This window comes from Trachypithecus francoisi, unplaced genomic scaffold (assembly GCF_009764315.1).
Source record: "Trachypithecus francoisi isolate TF-2019V2 unplaced genomic scaffold, Tfra_2.0 Lachesis_group11, whole genome shotgun sequence".
In the NCBI taxonomy this organism is placed as follows: Eukaryota; Metazoa; Chordata; class Mammalia; order Primates; family Cercopithecidae; genus Trachypithecus; species Trachypithecus francoisi.
Window position 1 is genome coordinate 85,886,570 of NW_022681456.1, and position 23,372 is coordinate 85,909,941.

General features: G+C 40.8%; 1 pseudogene; it reads right to left on the reverse strand.

The window, feature by feature from the left end:
* Window positions 1-22,844: 22,844 nt before the first annotated feature.
* LOC117090877 lies at window positions 22,845-23,295 on the reverse strand (annotated as a pseudogene).
* Window positions 23,296-23,372: the final 77 nt, after the last annotated feature.

Sequence of the window (23,372 nt, forward strand, 5' to 3'; positions counted from 1 at the left end):
AAACACTTAATTTAATTTTTCTTTAATTGCAAATTCCAGAAACACTTCTGGTCCCTCACAGGACCCCAAATAATGATGCTTACTGACCTATGGTTACTTAGGGAAAAGGATACAACACAGCAGTAACTTCAAGTAAGGATAAATGTCACAGCCAAAGGCTGTCTCACACAACGTGTCCAGAGAGATCTGGCATGGGTTCGAGTTGTCCTCTCTCCGTTAGGCCATGCCAGGACCTGCTTCACCCTCAGAGTAGGAATCAGCGATGGGTAATGAGCTCAGCTAATTGTAAGAGCAAGGCCTTCTCCATCTTATCCCCACAATATCTGGTGAATTCTATTATACAAGACAGCGTTAGTCAGCTGCCTTAGCACCTTGATGGTTTTTGTGTGTGACCAGGCTATAGTTCTCAAGGGACTTGCAGTCTTTGCAGGACTGCATTGTAACACTTTTAAAATTCAAAATCTATAGCTTGATGATTGTGGAAGTCAAGCAACAAAATGATAAAATTTGAACTCTGAAAATCTGTAAAGACACTAGGTAGTTCATCATTTTTGTCTCCTGTCCAAAGACACAGATGGCTCAGGGAGTAAAGGTAATGTCAAAACAAACTTGCATTTTCTTTTTTCTTTTTTTGTTTTTGAGATGCAGTTTTGCTCTTGTCACCCAAGCTGGAGTGCAATGGTGTGATCTCAGCTTACTGCAACCTCCACTTCCCGGGTTCAAGTGATTCTCGTGCTTCAACCTCCCAAGTAGCTGGGATTACAGGTGCCTGCCACCACACCTGGCTAGTTTTTTGTATTTTTAGTAAAGACGGGGTTTCACCACATTGGCCAAGTTGGTCTCGAACTTCTGACCTAAGCTGATCCACCCTTCTCGGCCTCCCAAAGTGCTAGGATTACAGGTGTGAGCCACTCTGCCTGGTCTAACTTGCATTTTCTTATCAGTGGTGTATTGTAATTTTTTAGCCCACAGACTCAGGTATGTAAAATGTAATTTTATTTTAAACAACTGCTACAGGTTGAATATCTCTCATCCAAAATGCTTGGGAGCAGAAATGTTTTGGAATTTCAGATTTTCAGTTTTTCAGATTTTGGAATATTTTCATCATTCTTGCCAGTTGAGCATCCCTAATCTTAAATTCCGAAATTCAGATGCTCCAAAGAGCATTTCCTTGGAGCTTCATGCTGGTGCTCAAAAAGTGTTGAATTTTGGAGAATTTTGGATTAGGAATCCTCAACCTGTATTAATTTATTTTTCAAGCTTCTGTTTATGTCTGAAGCAAAAATTTAATTCAGTCATGTTAAGTACGAACTCTGAAAAATTCTGTGATTTCTCAGTCATTTAAGGTTTCATAACTATACATTAAGATTTCCCCCTTCCTTTCTCTTACTGGGGGTTGATGTTATGCTGACCCTAGAGTAACTGTGGTGTTGGTGACCACAGGCGTCTACTCACTGGTGGCCTGCCTTGGTTCTATGCTGATTTCCTGCTCCACATGTGACTCATCCCCTCTGGTCCTCAGGTGTGGCCCTCTCTCTCCTGGTAATCTAGCATGGCGTAGATGATCCTCATCCAGTTGCTGGCAAGACTGTCCATGGCATATCTGCTAAGTCAATTTCCTTTTGTTCTGGTCATAAGACCCTTTGTGGGTATAGTATACTATTAGAGACATACGGTGGCTACAAGGTTAGCAATAACCATAAGGCCCTCTCAAACTCACACAGAGCCTACACTAAGTGTCACTTAGCAGTATGTTGCAAGGTGGCTTGGGGATTTCCAACTCTGGCCACAGTATTACCAGGACAAGTTGCATCAGTGATATATAGTATAGGTCCTGTGAGATGTTTGAGTGGGCCTTATGGTTATCATTAATCTTACAGCTGCAATATGTCTCTTACAGTATACTACAGTGGGCTGCTAACTCTCCCACTGTAAGCTGACATTCTTTTTTTTCTGAGACGGAATCTCCCACTGTTGCCTAGGCTGGAGTGCAGCGGTGCAATCTTGGCTCACTGCAACCTCTGCCTCCCGGGTTCAAGCGATTCTTCCGCCTCAGCCTCCTGAGTTGCTGGGACTATAGATGGGCATCACCATGCCCGGCTAATTTTTGTATTCTCAGTAGAGGCGGGGTTTCACCATACTTGCCAGGCTGATTTTGAACTCCTGACCTTGTGATCTGCCCTCCTTGGCCTCCCAAAGTGCTGGGATTACAGGTGTGAACCACTGTGCCTGGCCTGTAAGCTGACATTCTTGCCCTACTAGTAGAGTCACTGCCTTCCCCTGTCATTCTAAGGCTAAGGGGAACTCAGGAAAGGGTCTCTTACCTCATATACCTGTAAAATTCATTCTTCCATTTCTTGTTCATAGTGGTTGCACCATATTTCGTAGGGAAGTTCTCAAGGGACTTGCCATTTTTCTGGGTCCCAACTAACCTTATGATGATAAGAAAGACAGAGGACATGTTTTGGAGTATGAAAACATGATGCTTATCATTTAGCTCATTTAGCTATGCTCATTTTTCTGCCCAAGTCCACTTCTCATTTCTCTTTTCATGTACTCTTTAGGGACCAATCTGAGTGGGAACAGAGGTCAAGCCAAGGCTTAAGAATGGTGGCAGCAAGAGAACTCCCACTATTGCTAGTCATGCTAATTTAGCCTTTCCACCATTTTCCTTTCCAAAGTATCCTTTGATGGATACTTTCTGTGTAAAGGGAAAGGATACTTAATTTAAACTATGGATTATTCCACCACTTGAGCTCTAGGGCTAACCTAATAAATCAGAGTTAAGTAGAGAAGCCTGACCCTTCTGAAATGTCTACTGAATTCTATTCCCAAACCACTTGTATCACATGTAGTATGGTATCACTGGATCAGAAGGCAGTCAGTGATTGCCTGCCTTATTTCCTCTCCCTTCTGACACTTATCCCCACCCCAAACACTTATAATTCTTTTCAAATGAGACTCAGTGTTTTTGTGGGGTCATTCCCGTGGGTCTGAGATGTAAATGCAGATACCTAGGCACAATGACAGTCTGAGGGGTCACCTGAAGGCATGAAGCCTCCTTGTCGTTCAATATCCTCATTCTTAAATAGAAAGAATAAATGTCTTTTCAATATTTCATGAAATACACCAATACGTCCTTTCCCCCAGCTTTTATGAGGTATAATTGACCAATAAAAATTGTATATATTTAAGACATGCAAACTGATGTTTTTATATATGTGTACATTATGAAATAATCACCATAATGGAGCTAATTAACATATCCATCACTTCACATAGTTGCCATTTTCTTTATCTTATTTGTGGTGAGGATACCTAAGATTTGGCCTCTTAACAAATTTCAAGTATACAACACAATATTGTTAACTATAGTAGTACAGTATGTTAAATCTCCATACTGCTTTTCATAGAGGTTATACTAATTTACATTCCCACCAACAGTGTATAAGCATTCCCTTTTCTCTGCATCCTCACCAACATCAGTTATTTTTTGTCCTTTGAATTCTAGCCATTCTAACCGGTGTAAGATGATATCTTATTGCAGTTTTAATTTGCATTTCTCTGATGATTAGTGATGTTCAGCATCTTTTCCTTTACTTGTTGTCCATTTGTATGTCTTCTTTTGCAAAATATCTACTTACATCCTCCTTTCACTTTTTTTTTTGAGATGGAGTCTTGCTCTGTTACCCAGACTGGAGTGCAGTAGTGCAATCGTAGCTCACTGCACCCTCAACCTCCTGGGCTCAATTGATCCTCCCACCTCAGCCTCCCCAGTAGCTGGAACCACAGGCTCACACTACCATGCCCAGCTAACTTTTTGATTTTAATAGAGATGGGATCTTGCTGTGTTGCCCAGGCTGGTCTTGAACTCCTGACTCAAGAGATCCTCCTGCTTCGATCTCCAGATGTGTTGGGATTGCAGGCATGAGCCACCGTACCTGGCCATTTGCCCACTTTTAAATAGGATTATTTGTTTTTGTTGTTGTTGAGTTGTTTGCATTCCTTGTACATTCTGAATATTAATGCCCTGTTGAATGCATACTTTGCAAATACTTTCTCTCATTCTGGAAGTTGTCTGTTTGTGTGTTGGTTATTTCTTTTGCTTTGAAGAGCCTTTTTAGTTTAATTAAATTTCATTTATCTTTTTTTTTTATTGTTGCTTGTGCTTTTGAGGTCTTAGTCATGAATTCTTTGCCTAGACCAATGTCCAGAAGAATTTTTCCTAGGTTTTCTTCTAGTATTTTTATAGTTTCAGTCTTTTTTTTTTGGGGATAGGATTTTGCTCTGTCACCCAGGGTGAGTGCAGTGGCACCATTGCAGCTCACTACAGCTTTGAAGACCTGGGCTTAAGTGATCCTTCTGCCTCAGCCCCCTGAGTAGCTGGGATTACAGGCATACACCATCATGCTTGGCTAATTTTTATACTTTTCATAGAGATGACATTTTCCTATGTTGCCCAGTCTGGTCTCGAACTCCTGAGCTCAAGTGATCTTCCTGCCTCGGCCTCCCAAAGTGCTGGGATTACAGGAAACAGCCACTGTGCCTGGCCTAGTTTTAGTCTTTTAATTTAAGCCTTTAATCTATTTTGAGTTGATTTTTCTATATGGTGAGAGATATAGGTCCAGTTTCATTCTTCTGCATGTGGCTAATTTTTCCAGTACTTTTTATTGAAAATGGTGTCCATTCCCCAATGTAAGTAATAGTTGGCTTTGTCAAAAATCAGTTGGCTATAAATTTGTGGCTTTATTTCTGGGTTCTCTATTCTGTTCCATTGGTCTGTGTGTCTGTTTTTATACCAATACCATGCTGTTTGGTTACTCTAGTGTTGTAATATATTTTGAAGTCAGGTAATGTGATGTGGGCTGCTTTGTTCTTTTTGCTCAGGATTCTTTGGCTGTTTGGGTTCTATTTTGGTTCCATATGAATTTCAGAATTGCTGTTTCTAATTCTGTAAAGAATGATGTTGGTATTTAAATAGGGATTGCATTGCATCTGTAGATTGCTTTGGGCAGTATGGTCATTTTGATGATATTAATTATTCTGATCTGTGATCATGGGATGTTTTTCCATTTGCTTGTGTCATCTACAATTTCTTTCATTAGTGTTTTGTTGTTTCCCTTGTAGAGATCTTTCACTTCCTCAGTTAAATTAGTCACTATAGGTATTTTATTTTATTTTTGTAGCTATTGTAAATGGAATTGCTTTCTTGATTTCTCTCCTAGTTAAATTACTATCACCGTATAGAAATGCTATTAATTTTTGTACATTGATTTTGTATCCTGCAACTTTACCATATTCATTTATCAAATCTAAGTGTTTTTTAGTGGAGTGTTTAGGTTTTTCTAGGTATAAGATTACATCATCAACTAAGAGAACCAATTTGACAATTTAACTTCCTCTTTTCCAATATGGATGCCTTTTACTTCTTTCTCTTGCCTGATTTCTATGGCCAGGAGTCTTACAGTTCTATGTCGAATAGGAGTGGTGAAAATGGGCATCATTGTCTTTTTCCAGTTCTTAGAGGAAAGTCTTTCAGTTTTTCCCCATTCACTTTGATGTTGGCTGTGGGTTTGTAACATATGGCCTTTGTTATTTTCAGGTATGTTTCTTCTATGTCTAGTTTATTGAGAGTTTTTATCATGAAATGATATTTAATTTTATAAAATTGTTTTTCTCCATCTATTGAAATGATCATATGGCTTTTGTCCTTCATTCTGTTGATATAATATTATCACATTTATTGATTTGGATATTTTGAACCATCCTTGCATTCCTAGTATAAATCCCACTTGATCATGGTGCATTATTTTTTTTGTTTGTTTTTTACTTTTATTTTAGGTTCAGGGGTACATGTGCAGGTTTGTTATATGGATAAATTGCATGTCCTGAGGGGTTTGGTGTATGATTATTTTGTTACCAAATAGTTTTTCAATATTATCCCTCCTCCTTCCCTCTGCTCTCAAGTAGACCCTGGTGTCTGTTGTTCACTTCTTTGAGTCCATGTGTTCTCATCATTCAGCTCCCACTTACAAGTGAGAACAAGCTGTATTTGGTTTTCTGTTCCTGCGTTAGTTCGCTTAGGATAATGGTCACCAGCTCTATCCATGCTGCTGCAAAAGATATGATCTCGTTTCTTTATGTGGCTGCATAGTATTCCAGGGTGTATATGTACCAGATTTTAAAGATACAGTCTACTGTTGATGGGCACCCAGGTTGATTCCATATCTTTGCTATTGTGAATAGTGCTGTGAGGAACATATGCGTGTATGTGTCTTTATGGTAGAATGATTTATATTCCTTTTGGGTATATATCCAATAATGGGATTGCTGGGTTGAATGATAATTCTGCTTTAAGTTCTTTGAGAAATTGCCACACCTTTTTCCACAATGGCTGAAGTAATTTACATTCCCATCAGCGGTGTATAAGCCTTCTCTTTTCTCTACAACCTCACAAGCATCTGTTATTTTTTGACTTTTTATTAATAGCCATTATGACTGGTGTGAGATGGTATCTCATTATAGTTTTGATTTGCATTTCTCTGATGATTAGTGGTGTTGAGCATTTTTTCTTTTTCTTTTTTTTTGTTTTTGTTTTTGTTTTTTTTTATTGAGACGGAGTCTTGCTCTGTCGCCCAGGCTGGAGTGCAGTGGCGTGATCTCGGCTCACTGCAAGCTCTGCCTCCCAGGTTTACGCCATTCTCCTGCCTCAGCCTCCCGAGTAGCTGGGACTACAGACGCCCGCCACATTTTTTGTATCTTTAGTAGAGACGGGGTTTCACCGTGTTGGCCAGGATGGTCTCGATCTCCTGACCTCGTGATCCGCCCGTCTTGGCCTCCCAAAGTGCTGGGATTACAGGCTTAAGCCACCACGCCCGGCCTGAGCATTTTTTCATGTGCTTGTTGACTGTGTGTTATTTTCTTTTGAAAACTGTCTATTCATGTGCTTTGACTTCTTTTTAATGGGGTTGTTTTTTGCTTGTTAATTTGTTTAACCCTTTTCCTGTTTGCCCGGAGAATACTCAGCAGCAGTGCTTGTGGCTGCAGTGTTTACCCCAAGATAACTTTGCCACGAAATATCTTGCTTTTATTATTATTTTTGCATTGCTTTAGTATATCAACTTTGGAAACAAAGGCATTGTTCTTTTAAAGCATTCTGTTTTTACTAGTGGTATTTCCATTTATGAAACATAGTAGTTCTCAATTGCTGCAAATGTCAAATCCTAGAAAACATAGCATTCCTGTGTGTGATGTTAATACTGTTCTCAAACAGTTGTTGACCAAAGATTCATTTGATGAAACAGATTTTTCCAAAATAGGCGATTCTGATAATTCAGACAATTCTGTTAGTTCTGTTTATAAATAACTCTAAGAACAGTTTTTATATTTTATTTCCACATTAAAAGTCAGTCAGATTTGCTTCAGTCTCAAAAAACATGTTTATGTAAAATTAAATGAGTGTCAGCAGCGAGTTGCATGTTTTGTTTCTAAGTGGGAAAAGGGTTAAATTCCTTATAGATTCTGGATATTAGACCTTTGTTGTATGCATAGTTTGCAAAAATATTCTCCCATTCAAAGGTTGTCTCTTTACTCTGTTGATGGTTTCTTTTGCTGTGCAGCAGTTCTTTCACTTAATTAGGTCCCATTTATCAATTTTTGGTTTTGTTGCAATTGCTTTTGGCATCTTTGTAATGTAATCTTTGCCAAGACCTATGTCCAGAATGGTATTTCCTAGGTTATCTTCCAGAGGGTTTATAATTTTGGATTCTACATTTAACTCTTTAATCCATCTTTAATTGATTTTTGTATATGGTGTAAGCAAGCAGTTCAGTTTCAGTCTTCCACATATAGCTAGCCAGTTATCCCAGCACCATTTATTGAGTAGGGAGTTCTTTCCTCATTGCTTCTTTTTGTCAACTTTGTTGAAGATTACATGGTTGTGGGTGTGTGGCATTATTTCTGGGCTCTCTATTATGGTCCGTTGAACTATGCATCTGTTTTTGTATCTGCACCATGCTGTTTTGGTTACTGTAGCTCTGTAATATAGTTTGCAGTTGGGTAACGTGATGCTTCCAGCTTTGCTCTTTTGCTTAGGATTGCCTTGCCTATTCAAACTCTTTTTTGGCTTCACACGAATTTTAAAATAGTTTTTTCAATTTCTGTGAAGAATGTCATTGGTAGTTTGATAGGAATGGCACTGAATCTGTAAATTGTTTTGGGCAGTATAGCTATTTTAACATTGATCCTTCTTACCCATGAGCATTGAATGTTTATCCATTTGTCTATATCATCTCTGATTTCTCTAAGCAGTGTTTTGTAATTCTTATAAATATCTTTTTTCTCCCTGGTTAGCTGTATTCCGAGGAATTTTTTTTGTGTGTGTGGCTATTGTGAATGAGATTGCATTCTCGATTAGGCTCTCAGCTTGGATACTGTTGATGTACAGGAATGCTACTGGTTTTTGTACATTGATTTCGTGTTCTGAAATTTGTTAAATTTGTTTATCATATTAAGGAGCTTTTGGGCAGAGACTATGGGGTTTTCTAGGTGTAGAATCATATCATCTGCAAACAGGGAAAATTTGATTTCTTCTCTTTGTATTTGGATGCCTTTTGTTGTTGTCCGATTGCTCTGGCTCAGACTTCCAGAACTATGTTGAATAGAAGTGATGAGAGAAGACATCCTTGTCTTGTTCTGGTTTTGCTTCCAACTTGTGCCTATTTAGTATGATGTTCATTATGGGTTCATAAATGACTCTTATTATTTTGAAGTATGTTCCTTCAAAGCCTAGTTTGTTGAGGGTTTTTAACATGAAAGGGTGTTGAATTTTATTAAAAGCCTTTTCTGAATCCATTGAGATGATCATGTGGTTTTTGTTTCTAGTTTTGTTTATGTGATGAATCACATTTATTGATTTGCATACATTGACCCAATCTTGCATCACAGTGATAAAACTTATCTGATCATGGTGGATTAACTTTTTGATGTGCTGCTGGATTTGGTTTGATAGTATTTTGTTGAGGGTTTTTGCATCTATGTTCATCAAGAATAGTGGCCTGAAGTTTTGTCGTTGTTGTGTCTTCACCAGGTTTTGACATCAGAATAATGTTGGCCTCATAGAATGAGGAGTCCCTGTTCCTCATTTTTTTTGCATTAGCTTCAGTAGGAAACATACCAGCTCTTCTTTATACATCTGATGGAATTCAGCTTTGAATCTGCCTGGTCCTGGGATTTTTCTGGTTCATAGGCTTTTTATTACTGATTCAATTTTGCAATTTACTATTCATCTGTTCAGGGATTTAATTTCTTCCTGGTTCAGTCTTGGGAGGGTATATGCATCCAGGAACATATCTGTTTTTTCTAGGTTTTTTGCTTGTATGCATAGAAGTGTTCATAGTAGTCTGAGCATTTTAAAATATTTTTGGGGTGTTGGTGGTAACATGCCCTTTGTCATTTCTGATTGTGTTTAATTGGATCTTGTCTTTTTTCTTTATTATTCTATCTAGTAGTCTATCTATTTTATTTATTCTTTCAAAAAACAATCTCCTGGATTTATGAATCTTTTGTATGCTTTTTTCATCTCAATTTCCTTCAGTTCAGCTCTGATCTGTTTTTTTGTTTGTTTGTTTGCTCTTGTTCCTCTAGTTCCTCTAGGTGTGATGTTAGGTTTTAATTTGAGATCTTTCTACTTTTTGATGTGGGTGTTTAGCAGCATGAACTTCCCTTTTAACATTGCTTTAACTGTGCCCCAGAGATTCTGGTATGTGCTATCTTTGTTCTCATGAGTTTCAAAAAATTTCTTGATTTCTGTCTTACTATTATTATTTACCTAAATGTCATTCAGGAGCAGTTTGTTTAATTTCCACATAATTGTATGGTTTTGGAGCAATCTTCTTAGTACTGATTTCTATTTTGTAGGGTTTCTGCTGAAAGGTCAGCTGTTTCCTGATGGGGTTCCCTTTGTAGGTGACCTGCCCCTTCTTTTAGCTGCCTTTAACATTTTTTGTTTCATTTCAACCTTAGACAATCTGATGACTTTGTGTGTTGGGGGTGGTTTTCTTGCACATTATCTCACAGGAGTTCTCTGCATTTCCTGAATTTGAGTGTGGGCCTCTCTAGTGAGGCTGGGGACATTTTCACAGACAATATCCTCAAATATGTTTTCCAAGTTGCTTGCTTTCTCCCCTCTCTTTCATCAATGAGGTATAGATTTGGTCTCTCTTTACATAATCCCCTATTTCTCAGAGGTTTAGTTCATTTTTAAAATTCTCTTTTCTTTATTTTTGTTTGACTGATTGAACTTAGAGAATTATCTTCAGGCTCTGAGATTCTTTCTTTAGCTTGGTCTATTTTGCTGTTAATACTTGCAATTGTATTATGAAATTCTTTTTTTTTTTTTTTTTTGAGACAGCGTCTTGCTCTGTCACTCAGGCTGGAGTGCAGTGGCACAATCTCGGCTCACTGCAAGCTCTGCCTCCCGGGTTCATGCCGTTCTCCTGCCTCAGCCTCCACAGTAGCTGGGACTATAGGCCCCGGCGACCACGCCTGGCTAATTTCTTTTTGTATTTTTAGTAGAGATGGGGCTTCACCATGTTAGCCAGGATGGTCTTGATCTCCTGATCTCATGATCTGCCTGCCTCGGCCTCCCAACGTGCTGGGATTACAGGCGTGAGCCACTGCGCCCGGCATGAAATTCTTGAAGAGAGTTTTTCAGCTCTATCAGATTGGTTTGGTTCTTTATTAAAATGGCCATTTTGTCTTTCAGCCCCTGTATCACTTTATTGTATTTTTTAGATTCCTTGGATTGGGTTTTGACTTCCTTCTGAATCTTGATAATCTTCATTCCTGTTTATATTCTGAATTCTACGTCTGTCATTTCAGCCATTTCAGCCTGGTTAAGAACTATTGCTGGGAAACTAGTGCAATCATTTGGAGGTAAGAAGGCACTCTGGCTTTTTGAGTTACCAGAGTTCTTGTGCTGCTTCTTTCTCACATATGTGGGCTGATGTTCCTTCAATCTTTGAAGTTGCTGTCCTGTTGATGGGTTTTTTGGCTTTTATCTCCTTTGATGTCCTTGGGGGTTTGATTGTGTCATAAGGTGGATTCAGTTGGTTGGCTTCATTTCTGGAAGGTTTTAAGGGGCCAAGGCTCAGCTCAGCATTCCTGGGCTGCATGCTATAATTCTAGGGGGCTGGTACTGCATCCCCAGATTTGTTCTCTGGCCCCTTCAGGGACCTGCTGTGTTGGAAGGGCCGAGGTGTTCTTGGTCTGCTGGCCACAACACTCTGACGTGTGGTGCTGGCTAAAGTATTTTGTCAGGGCAGTGGCAGCAGGAATAGTGCTTGCTAACGCAAGCCGGCAGTTGTGGTAGCATGGCAGGGTGCACACACAATGTCTCTTGTTTACATTTAAAGCAAATGTTGATAGGTAAGGACTTATTATTGTCATTTTGTTAATTGTTTCAGTCTGTTTTATAGTTCATTTGTTTCTCTCTTCCTCTCTTGCTGTCGCCTTTTGTGTTTTAATTTTTTTCTAGTGATATACTTTGATTATTTTCTCTTTATCTCTTTTGTATCTATTATAAGTTTCTCCTTTGTGGTTACCATGAAGCTTGCACAAGACTTCTTACAGTTATAACAGTCTATTTTCAGCTGATAACCACTTCAATTGCATATGAAAACTTTATGTTTTTATTTTATCTTCCATACTTTCATTGATGTCAGAATTTATTTATTTTTATTAACAAATTTTTGTGGTTATTATTATTCTTAATACTGTTATGTTTTAATCTCTATGCTAGGGTTAAAAGTGGTTTATACACAATTATTATTACATAATGATATCTGTATATTACCTTTACCAGTGAGTCTTATTTATTCATTTATTTAATTTTTTTATTTATTTAACTTTAAGTTCTGGGATACATATGCAGAACGTGCAGGTTTGTTACATAGGTATACATGTGCCATGGTGGTTTGCTGCACCTATCAGCCCATCATCTAGGTTTTAAGCTCTGCATGCATTAGATATTTGTCTTAATGCTCTCCCTCTCCTTGTGCCTCACCCCTAAAAAGGGCCTGGTGTGTGATGTTTCCCTCCCTGTGTCCATGTTTTCTCATTGTTCAACTCCCACTTAAGAATGAGAACGTGCAGTGTTTTGTTTTCTGTTCCTGTGTTGGGATGCTGAGAATGATGGTTTCCAGCTTCGTCCATGGAGTCTTATCTTTTTATAGTCTTATGTTTCATACTGCTGTTCAGTATCCTTTCGTTTCAACTTGAAGGACTTCTGTTAACACTTCCTTTAAGGCAGGTCTAGAGGTGATGAATTTCCTGTTTATGTTTGGGAAAGTTATTTTTTCCTTTCTGTTTTCTTCCTCCTTTCTTTTCTTTTCTTTTCTTTTCCTTTCTCTTTCTCCTTCTCCTTCTCTTTCTCTCCCTCTTTCTTTCTCCCTTTGTTTCTTTCTCTTTCTTTCTTTTCTCCTTCCTTCCTTCCTTCCTTCCTTCCTTCCTTCCTTCCCTCCCTCCCTCCCTCCCTCCCTCCTTCCTTCCTTCCTTCCTTCTTCCTTCCTTCCTTCCTCCCTCCCTCCCTCCCTCCCTCCCTTCCTTCCTTCTTTTTTTCTTTCTTTCTTTTTTTATGTATTCTCACTTTGTCATCCAGGCTGGAGTGCAGCGGCATGATCTCGGCTCACTGCAACCTCTGCCTCCTAGGTTCAAGCAATTCTCCTGTCTAAGCCTCCTGAGTAGTTGGGACTACAGGTGTGTGCCACCATGCCTGGCTAATTTTTGTATTTTTAGTAGAGTCAGGGTTTCACTATATTGGTCAGGCTGGTCTTGAACTCCCAACCTCAGGTGATCCACCTGCCTTGGCCTCCCAAAGTGCTGGAGTTACAGGCATGAGCCATAGTGCCTAGCCTGTGCCTTTCATTTTTAAAGGATAGCTTTGCTAGACATAGTATGGGCATACCATAATGTATGGCATCCCAATGGTACTATAGGCTTTTTTTTTTTTTTTTTTTTTTTTTTTTGAGACAGGGCCTTACTCTGTCACCCAGGTTGGACTGTAGTGGTGTGATCTCAGCTTATTGCAGCCTCCACTTCCCAGGTTCAAGTGATCCTCCCACCTCAGCCTCCCAAGTATCTGATGCTATGGGCATGTGCCACCAGGCCCAGCTAATTAATTTTTTTCTAGAGACAGGGTTTCGCCATGTTCCCCAGGCTAGTCTCAAACTCCTGAGTTCGAGTAATGCTCCTGCCTTGGCCTCCCAAAGTGCTGGGATTACAGGCATGAGCCACCATATCTGGCCAATAGTATTATAGGCTTTTAAAAGAAGTTTTATTTTTTTCCAATAGGCTTTCTTTACTTATTTATATTCTTTCTTTCCTTCATCTGACTGGGTAATTTTAAATGACTTGTATTTGACTTGGCTGATTCTTTCTTCTGCTTGATGGAGGTTGCTGTTGAAGCTCTTTATTAAATTTTTAGCACAGTCATTATATTCTTTAGCTTCAAAATTTACTTTCTTTTTTTGTTTTTTAATAGTTTCTATCTCTTGGTTGAACTCATTTTGTTTATGCATTGTTTTCCTGATCTTATTTAGTTGCCTGTGTTGTCTTACAGCTCATTAAGCTTCTTTAAGATGACTATTTTTAATTATTTGTCAGGCAGTTCCTAGATTTCTATGTCTTTAGGGCCAGTTACTGGGCCTTCATTTTGTTCCTTTAATGGTGTCATAGTTTTCTGGTTTTTTGTTTTTGTGATCTTTGTAGCCTTGTGTTGGTGTTTGTGCATATAAAGAAGTCATTTTTTCAGTTTTTTACAGACTGACTTTGGGAAAGAAAGCCCTTCACCAGTCAGCCCAGCCAGAGATTCTGGGTAGGCTGGCTGGTGGGAACTATGGTTGGACCAGCTGGTGGGGTCTGCTGGTTGGCTGGTTGGCAGGGTCCTTTGGAAATCCTGGGTCCATGGACAGATGGGCCTGGTGCTATGATCTTGCCATACTAGGTAGTTTTTTTTCTATATTTTTCTTCTTGCAATGAATAATTTACATGGTAGAGTATGTATATTTTTGACAGTGTGTTGCTTTGAACTTAATTTCATAAGAAATTTACTGTATGCATTACTAAATAGTAATTGGTAAGCAGATTATGAGTTCATCCTCCTTTCTTAACCATCTTCTTCTACCTCAGGATTCTTGTATTTTACCAGACTGGCTTTCCTCTTCCATGAAGGTATTTCTTCCTCAATTCATCATCATTTCCAAACCTATGATGAATCAGGCTTATTCTCTGCTATTGTACTAGTAGTTTAGCACCAGATGGTTTTATTCCATGTTACTCAGTAAGCTTTGGATATATTAGTTGAAAAAGCTACAGTGTCATCAAGAAATTACCTAGGCCAATTGTCATATATCTTTTCCCTCCTTCCTCCTTCCCTTATCTAACTATCCAACCATTCTTTTAGTAATTATTTCAACAGATGTTTATTGAGTTCTTGATGTGCAAGTGTATTAGTTCGTTCTCATGCTGCTATGAAGAAATACCCAAGACTGGGTAATTTATAAAGGAAAGAGGTTTAATTGACTCACAGTTCTGCATGGCTAGGGAGGCCTCAGAAGGCACCTCTTCACAGGGTGGCAGGAGAGAGAATGAGAACCAAGTGAAGGGGGAAGCCCCTTATAAAACCACCAGATCTCATGAGAACTTACTATCATGAAAATAGCATGGGAGAAACTGCTTCCAGGATTCAACTACCTCCACTGGGTCCCTCCCAAACACGTGGGGATTATGGGAACTAAAATTCAAGATGAGATTTGGGTGGGGACACAGCCAGACCATATCATTCTGCCCCTGCCCCTCCCAAATCTCATGTCCTCACATTTCAAAACACAATCATGCCTTTCCGACAGTTCCCCAAAGTCTCAACTCATCCCAGCATTAACCAAAAAGCCCAACTCCAAAGTCTCACCTGAGACAAAGGAAGTCCCTTCTGCCTATGAGCCTGTAAAATCAAAGGCAAGTTAGTTACTTTCTAGATACAGTGGGAGTACAGGCATTGGGTAAATTCACCTTCCAATGGGAGAAATTGGCCAAAACAAAGGGGCTATAGGCCCCATGCAAGTCTGAAATCCAATGGGGCAGTCATTAAACTTTAAAGTTCCAAAACGATCTCTTTTGACTCCACGTCTCACATCCAGGGCATGCTGATGCAAGAGGTAGGCTCCCATGGCCTTGGGCAGTTCCACCCCTGTGGCTTTGCAGGGTACAGTCCCCCTCCTGGCTGTTTTCGTGGGCCAGCGTTGAGGGTCTGTGGCTTTTCCAGGCACATGGTGCAAGCTGTCATTGGATCTACCATTCTGGGGTCTGGAGGATGGTGACTGTCTTCTCATAGCTCCACTAGGCAGTGTCCCAGTGGGCACTCTGTGTGGGGCCTCCATTCTGCCCTGCCCTAGCAGAGGTTCTCCATGAGGGCTTTGCCCCTGCAGCAACCTTCTGCCTGGCCATCCAGGCATTTCCATACATCATCTGAAATCTAGGCAGAGGTTCCCCAACCTTAATTCTTGACTTCTGTGTACCTACAGGCCCCACACCCTGTGGAAGCTACCAAGGCTTGGGTCTTGCACCTTCCGAAGCAACCACTTGAGCTGTATATTGTCCCCTTTTAGCCACGGTTGGAGTGGCTGCGACATAGGGCGCCAAGTACCGAGGCTGCACACAGCAGGGGGGCCCTGGAGCCTGCCCTGGAAATCATTTTTCCTTCTTAGGCTTCTGGGCCTGTGACGTGAGGGGCTGCCATGAAGGTCTCTGACATGCCCTGGAGACATTTTCCGCATTGTCTTGCTGATTAACATTTGGCTCCTTGTTACTTATGCAAATTTCTGCAGCCAGCTTGAATTTCTCCCTAGAAAACGGGGTTTTCTTTTCTACTGCATCACCAGGCTGCAAATTTTCCAAATTTTTGGAAAATTCATTTTGCTTCCTCTTCAAAGCTTTGCCACTTAGAAATTTCTTCTGCCAGATACCCTAAATCACCTCTCTCAAGTTCCAAGTTTTGCAGATCTCTGGGGCAGGAGCAAAATGCCACCAGTCTCTTTGCATAGTAAGAGTGACATTTACTCCAGTTCCCAACAAGTTCCCCATCTCCATCTGAGACCACCTCAGCCTGGACTTCATTGTCCGTATCACTCTCAGCATTTTGGTCAAAGCCATTCAACAAGTCTATAGGAAGTTCCAAAATTTCCCACATTTTCTTGCCCTCTTCTGAGCCCTCCAAACTGTTCCAGCTTCTGCCTGTTACCCAGTTCTAAAGTTGCTTCCATATTTTTGGGTATCTTTACAGCAGTGCCTCACTCTCTGCAGTACCAATTTACTGTGTTAGTCCACTATCACCCTGCTATGAAGAAATACCTGAGACTGAGTAAATTATAAAGGAAAGAGGTTTAATTGACTCACAGTTCCACATGCTAGGGAGGCCTCAGGAAGCTTAATTGACTCATAGTTCCACATGGCTGGGGAGGCCTCAGGAAACTTAAAATCATGGTGAAAGGAATTTCTTCACTGGGCAGGAGGAGAGAGAAGGAGAGCCAAGTGAAGGGAGGAAGCCCCTTACAAAACCATCAGATCTTGTGAATACTTACTATCATGAGATTAGCATGGGGGAAACGCCCTCCATGATTCAACTCAATTACCTTGGCCAAGTCCCTCCCACAACGTGGGGATTATGGGAAGTAAAATACGAGATGGGATTTGGGAGGGGACATGGCCAAACCATATCAGCAAGATACCATGTAATATTGTTTGGATATTTGTTCCTTCCAAATCTCATGTTGATATGTAATTCCCAGTGTTGGAGGTGGGGCCTGGTTGGTGGTCGTCAGGGCGGATCCCTCATGAATGGCTTGGGGCCCTTCCTATAGTAATGAGTGAGTCCTTCCTCTTCGTTCATGCAAGAGCTGGTCATTTAAAAGAGCCTGGCACCACCTCCGCTCTCTCTTGCTCCCTCTCTTGTCATGTGACATACCTGTTCCCCTTTGCCTTCTGCCATGAGTAAAAGCTTCCTTACCAGAAAGAGAACAGATACTGGTGCCATGCTTGTACAGTCTACAGAACCATGAACTAAATAAACGTCTATTTTTTAAATTAAATTACCGAATCTCAGGTATTCCTTTATAGCAATGCAAAATTGACAAATACACCATGCAAGAAACACATAGGTCAGAAAGGCTTGATGTACATTTGTTGAACTGATGAGTAATTTAAAAATGTAAAACAAATATCTATATTTAGCATGTATCAGTTACTGTTCTAAGTAGTTTCCAAGTATTAACACATTTAGTACTCACAGAAATACCATGTGCTTTTTTTATTTTATAAAAATACAGAAGGTTTAAAAACCTGTTCAAGGTCACATGGTACTAAGTGACAGAGCCATAGCCAAAGCTCCAGTGCCTAGCTCTTACTAGCACTCTATGTTGCATCTGTGCCCAGCTCTGTTCACCCAAATCTTCGTGCTAAGATTTAATTCTGTCTCATGGCTACAATTCAAATTGGACCCATCTTGGTGCCCTCACAGTAGCAGGGAGTCTCTAAAAAATAAGTTGACCCAGCCAGGTGTGGTGGCTTATGCCTATAATCCAAGCACTTTGGGAGGCCAAGGCAGGTGGATCACGAGGTCAGGAGTTCAAGACCGGCCTGGCCAGCATGGTGAAACCCTGTCTCTACTAAAAATACAAAAATTAGCTGGGCATGATGGCATGTGCCTGTAATCCCAGCTACTCAGGAGGCCGAGGTAAGAGAATCGCTTGACCCTGGGAGGTGGAGGTTGCAGTGAGCCAAGATTTCACCACTGCATTCCCGCCTGGGAACACAGTGAGACTCCGTCTCAAAAAAAAAAAAAAAAAAAAAAAAGAAATGTTGACCCACCTATTGGAACTCTGAGGCCTGTGTGTAATCCCAGCTTTGGCTGACAACACAAACTCTGTATTTGGTGTTATCTTTGGACTCAAAATCACAAGTTTCAATCTTGTTGGGCCAGGCAGTTTCTCAGTCTTTCATTCCTTTTCTCACATAATTCCTGTCAAATACTTGTTGAATGTTCCATGCTTTTTTTTTTTTTTTTGGAGACAGGATCTCACTCTGTCATCTAGTCTGGAGTGCAGTGGCCCAATCATTGCTCATTGTAACCTTGAACTCCTGAGCTCAAATGATCTTCTTGGCTCAGCATCTTGAGTAGCTAGGATTACAGGTGTGTGCCACCAGGCCCAGCTAATTTTTAAAATTTTTCTGTAGAGACGAGCTCTCACTCTGTCATCTAGGCTGGAGCACAGTGGTGGAATCATAGCTCATTGTAACTTTGAACTCCTGGGCTCAAGTGATCTTCTCACCTCAGCCTCCTGAGTAGCTGGGACTGTAGGTGAACGCTACCATGTCCAGCTAATTTTTAACTGTTTTTTTGTAGGGATAGGGTCTTGCTATGTTGCCCAGGCTGGTATTGAACACTTGGCCTCAAGCAATGCTCCCAAATCAGTCTTCCAAAGTGCTGGCATTACAGGCATGAACTATTGCATTTGCTCCATCCTCTTATTCCTACATATATCCAGTAACATCTGTAACTGAAATAACAATCTTCAGCCTCAGATGTTAAACCCAATTAAATTGTAAGCAGAAACAGAGAAGAACAATGAACCAGTCAATATTAAAATATTTTAATCTCTGGGTTTATCAAATTCTGTTGAATTTGGATGCTATAATATCAAAATAAAATAATGAAGTAAGTTAATTCTTATAAGACTCCAAAAATGTCCAAGCTTTCAGAATTTACTGTCTGAATTAACCATCATTTCAGTTCTTCTACTATACCCCAGTGTTGACTTTGTTAGAAGGTGCATTAAGGCTGTAAGCTTCTAACCTGAGAAAAGTGTGAAGCTGTTGGTTAGGGACTAAAACGACAACTTTCACGTTAGGCCAAAGGCTTTGTGATTTGTCAGCGAGACAAGCAGCTTCTGTCAAGGGCATTGCTCCTCCAATGGGGAGAACACTTCTGAGCCTCTAGATGTGTCTGTTAGTAATTTTAGACACGTCAAAGCCAAGTGCCAAAACCAGAGCCCCTGTCTGGTGATAATTTCCTGTGAATGAAAAGAAACAAGTCACAATAATATATAAAATACAATTTTATTTATCTAAAGTTCAGAACCAGATAAAACTAAATTATTTAAAGAAAACTGTAGGGGAGAAAAAGTAATATCCTTTTCTCATCTATCACAAGGTTCCTGGCTGATACCCCTATAACAAAAGACAGATTAACAAGGTAACAGCATACAAATTCATTTAATGTAACTTTTATGTGACATGGGAGTCTTCAGAAATGAAGACCCAAAAACCCAGGGAAAAGTTTATGGACAGTCAGGCGGAAGAATGATTGGAGGACAAAGGGGTGTGATCTAATGGTAGTTAATGGCTTCAGATTCTTCTTGGCAACTCATCTGGAGTGAGGGTCTTATGACCTACTTTCAGGGGACATAGTCAGAGAATTTTTCTAATTACCTTCTTCAAAGAAGAAAGGTGGGAGATGGTCAGAGAGTGATCTTCCCAATTCTGGGGTTTTCTCAGTTTCCTTCTGCTTAAAATACTCAGTTATGCTAAGGTGCCATATTTCGGGGTATCATGTTCTGAGCCCCGACGAAACAAGGGGAATGATGAACATATCCGGGGTAGTGATAAGTTTTGGGTAGTGGAAGAGAGGTGGTGAAATGAATAATTCTTTTTTTTTTTTGAGATGGAGTCTCGCTTTGTCACCCAGGCGAGAGTGCAGTGGCTTGGTCTCTGCTCACTGCAAGCTCCACCTCCCGGGTTCACGCCATCCTCCTGCCTCAGCCTCCTGAGTAGCTGGGACTACAGGCGCCCCCCCACAACACCCAGCTAATTTTTTGTACTTTTGGTAGAGATGGAGTTTCACCGTGTTAGTCAGGATGGTCTCGATCTCCTGACTTCGTGATCTGCCCACCTTGACCTCCCAAAGTGCTGGGATTACAGGCGTGAGCCACCACGCCTGGCCTAAAATGAATAATTCTTAAGGCTGGGTAGTGGCTACATGTACATTCATTTGTAATCATTCTTTAACTGGAATGTACATGTTTAGTACATACTTATATAAGTGTGATATGTTTTATAAGGATAAAAGAACAGAAGAAATTTTACAGTTTGCCAAGGCTTTAATAGCAAAACAGCAAATAACATAATGAAACTAGAATAATATTGAAAAACCTCAGCATGAACTATTACTTCGTGTGGTTTTGTCTCTAGTGTATTTGTGCCCTTTTTGTCATCTGTCTTATAGGAGGAGCCTTCAGGCCTCCTAAGGTGGTGGTGTACCAGGGAAATTGATGCTCAGAAATTCCCTGTAAATTCAATTTCTCATTAATAAGCACTCAGGTATTTGCTAGGAGTGTCAACAGTTATTTATACTTCTTGGGAAGGTCAATATACAGCCAGAGTCTCCTCGTATTTCTGGAGGCCACAACATAAAAACCCTTGAGAGAATGACAAGAAGAGTTTCCTTAAGGACTAGATGGGGTCTTTTTACTGAAGGGTGGTATAGTAAGCAGTGGGGTTATGTTAACATTGAAGTTCAAGGGCATTGCCCCTTCAATGGGGAGACCATTGCTGAGCCTCTAGAATTGTAGAGATGTCTTCATGCAGTTATGATCTAATGTCTTTTACTTATGCTAAAGGGAATTTGAGTGAGTCTGTTGGTATCTTTCTCTCAATCACTATCCTTCTGTGACATCTGTGTGCTGACTATAACCAACTTCAAGTCCAGGATTCAGTTATTTCTACTCTCCTACACCATAGGAAGCTTGACCTTGGGGTTTTAACTGATGCCTCATCTTAGGTCAAAGAAAGCAAATCAGGCCTTGAATTGTTGTGTTTGGAAGGTATACCGCATTTAGGGTATTCTGGAGTATCAGTTGAGAGGAGAACCATTTGTGAAATATCAATGGCCAGATGAGGATATTTCTTTCTATTTTGTACATTATTAAGAAATGAATGGCCGGGCGCGGTGGCTCAAGCCTGTAATCCCAGCACTTTGGGAGGCTGAGACGGGTGGATCACGAGGTCAGGAGATCGAGACCATCCTGGCTAACACAGTGAAACCCCGTCTCTACTAAAAATACAAAAAAACTAGCTGGGCGAGGTGGCGGGCGCCTGTAGTCCCAGCTACTCGGGAGGCTGAGGCAGGAGAATGGCATAAACCCGGGAGGCAGAGCTTGCAGTGAGCTGAGATCCGGCCACTGCACTCCAGTCCGGGCTACAGAGTGAGACTCCGCCTCAAAAAAAAAAAAAAAAAAAAAAAGAAATAAATATTTGGAGGTGTCTATTTTTTTCTGTGGCAATCACAATAATGACAGATATATATATGGATAGGTAGATAGATACATTTACAATGACATAGTTATATAGGCAGAAATAGATATAGTTATATAAACACAAATGGGATTGTACTTTACATGTTGAGTTGTGATATCCTTTTTTAAAAACCTAACAGTGTATATCATGAATGTTTCCATGTAGTGAAGTATTTCTCTGGATGTAGTAGAATATATGTAACAAAAACCACATTGTTGGACATCTAGATAGCTATAACTTTTTTTTTCTTTTTTTTGAGATGGAGTTTCACTCTTGTTGCCCAGGGTGGAGTGCAATGGTGTGATCTCGGCTCACCACAACCTCCACCTCCCGGGTTCAAGCGATTCTCCTGCCTCAGTCTCCCGAATAGCTAGGACTACAGGCATGCGCCACCACGCCTGGCTAATCTTGTATTTTTAGTAGAGACAGAGTTTCTCCATGTTGGTCAGGCTGGTCTCGAACTCCTGACCTCAGGTGATCTGCCTACTTCGGTCTCCCAAAGTGCTGGGATTACAGGTGTGAGCCACCGTGCCTGGCAATTGCTACAAAATTTTAACCACTATAAATAGTATTGAAATAAACATCTTTGTAAAAATACATTTGTGCATATTCATGATTATTTACTTAGGACAAATTCCAAGTGAAATTTCTTTTTTAGTATCAAATGATTTTATTATAAATCTGAAGCCATTTATTGACCACTCACTTTTCTAAATAATACAAACACGAGAATAAACTAAACACACCCAAGACCCACTAGCCCTTGCAGGACAGGAAGAGGCCCTGGACAGACAGCCTGCAAATGTTTTTGCTTACACCTGATGTCCAAGCTTCCTCACACATTCTAGGGTTCCATGTTTTGTCATCTCTTACAAGGGAAAGGGAAGTAGGTAGAAGAATTCATGCGGAAGAAGGTCATAACAACCTTCAACCATCAAGCTATCTGATGCTAATGGTTTGTACATTCTAGTTTGCAACCCTGAGAAATAATGTCAAATAAGCACTGTCAAATCCCTACTCCCAGTTACCCCTTAAATTCCCATTATTCTTTGAAATTATCTTTGGGACTGGTTATGTTCTTTCATTGTAGGTTTTGTGTATTCTAGAGCACAAACCCAAAATCCATGTGCAGTCTCCATGTTCAAGTATAAAAGTTTGTCTCAGGACAACCTCAGGTTGCTGCAGTGTCTCTTTATCTCTCTGTAGTGTCTACTGAGCGTTGTGCCTTTGGACAGGCTGGTCAAATGGCAGCACAACGAAGGGGACAACACAGTCAACTTCCCCAAAGTCAAACTTTCTCCCAGTTCAAACTGGACACTGCCCACAGTCAAGGCTGAAATACTGAAATCAGGGAGACCTTGGCCTATCTTCATTCTGAAGTTGCAGTCTTATGTAACCATGTAACCGAAGCTACTTCTTCACCATTCATTTAAATGGAGCTTTCAAAAGGGGTGGGACATATTCTTGGGAAGCGCCCTGATATGGAGGGCTGGAGGGTCCTGGTCTTTGGGCTCTGGAGGGGGCACTGGCACCATTGCTATCTTCTGGGCCCCCAGGATCTCGTGAGTTGCTCGTTCCACTGGTGGCCTGGGGATGTGGTTTAGTTCTGGATCCACCACCTGAGAAAGAACCCTGTCAAATCCAGCTTTCAACGTCCCTGCCTGAAAAGCGCTCTGCCTCAGGCCACTTCGCAATCAGTTTTTGCGCATCTAGGATTCCATTCCTGCTTGTCCAGGTGTACGGACACCGAATGCTCGGCCTTCTGCCTTGATTTTGGTAAGCTGGCTTGGGGTCTATGGGGGCCACGCAGCACTGGCGGAAGCTGCCAAACGGGCCCCGGCTCCTGAGCTGCTCCAGGATGAGCGGCAGGTCCCCGGGAGGCAGGCGCCGGGATCATGGTGCCTGCATGGTCTGGGTCTCGCCCATCGAGGGAGACCAAATACGACTTCTCCGGGACAGAGGGCTTGGTG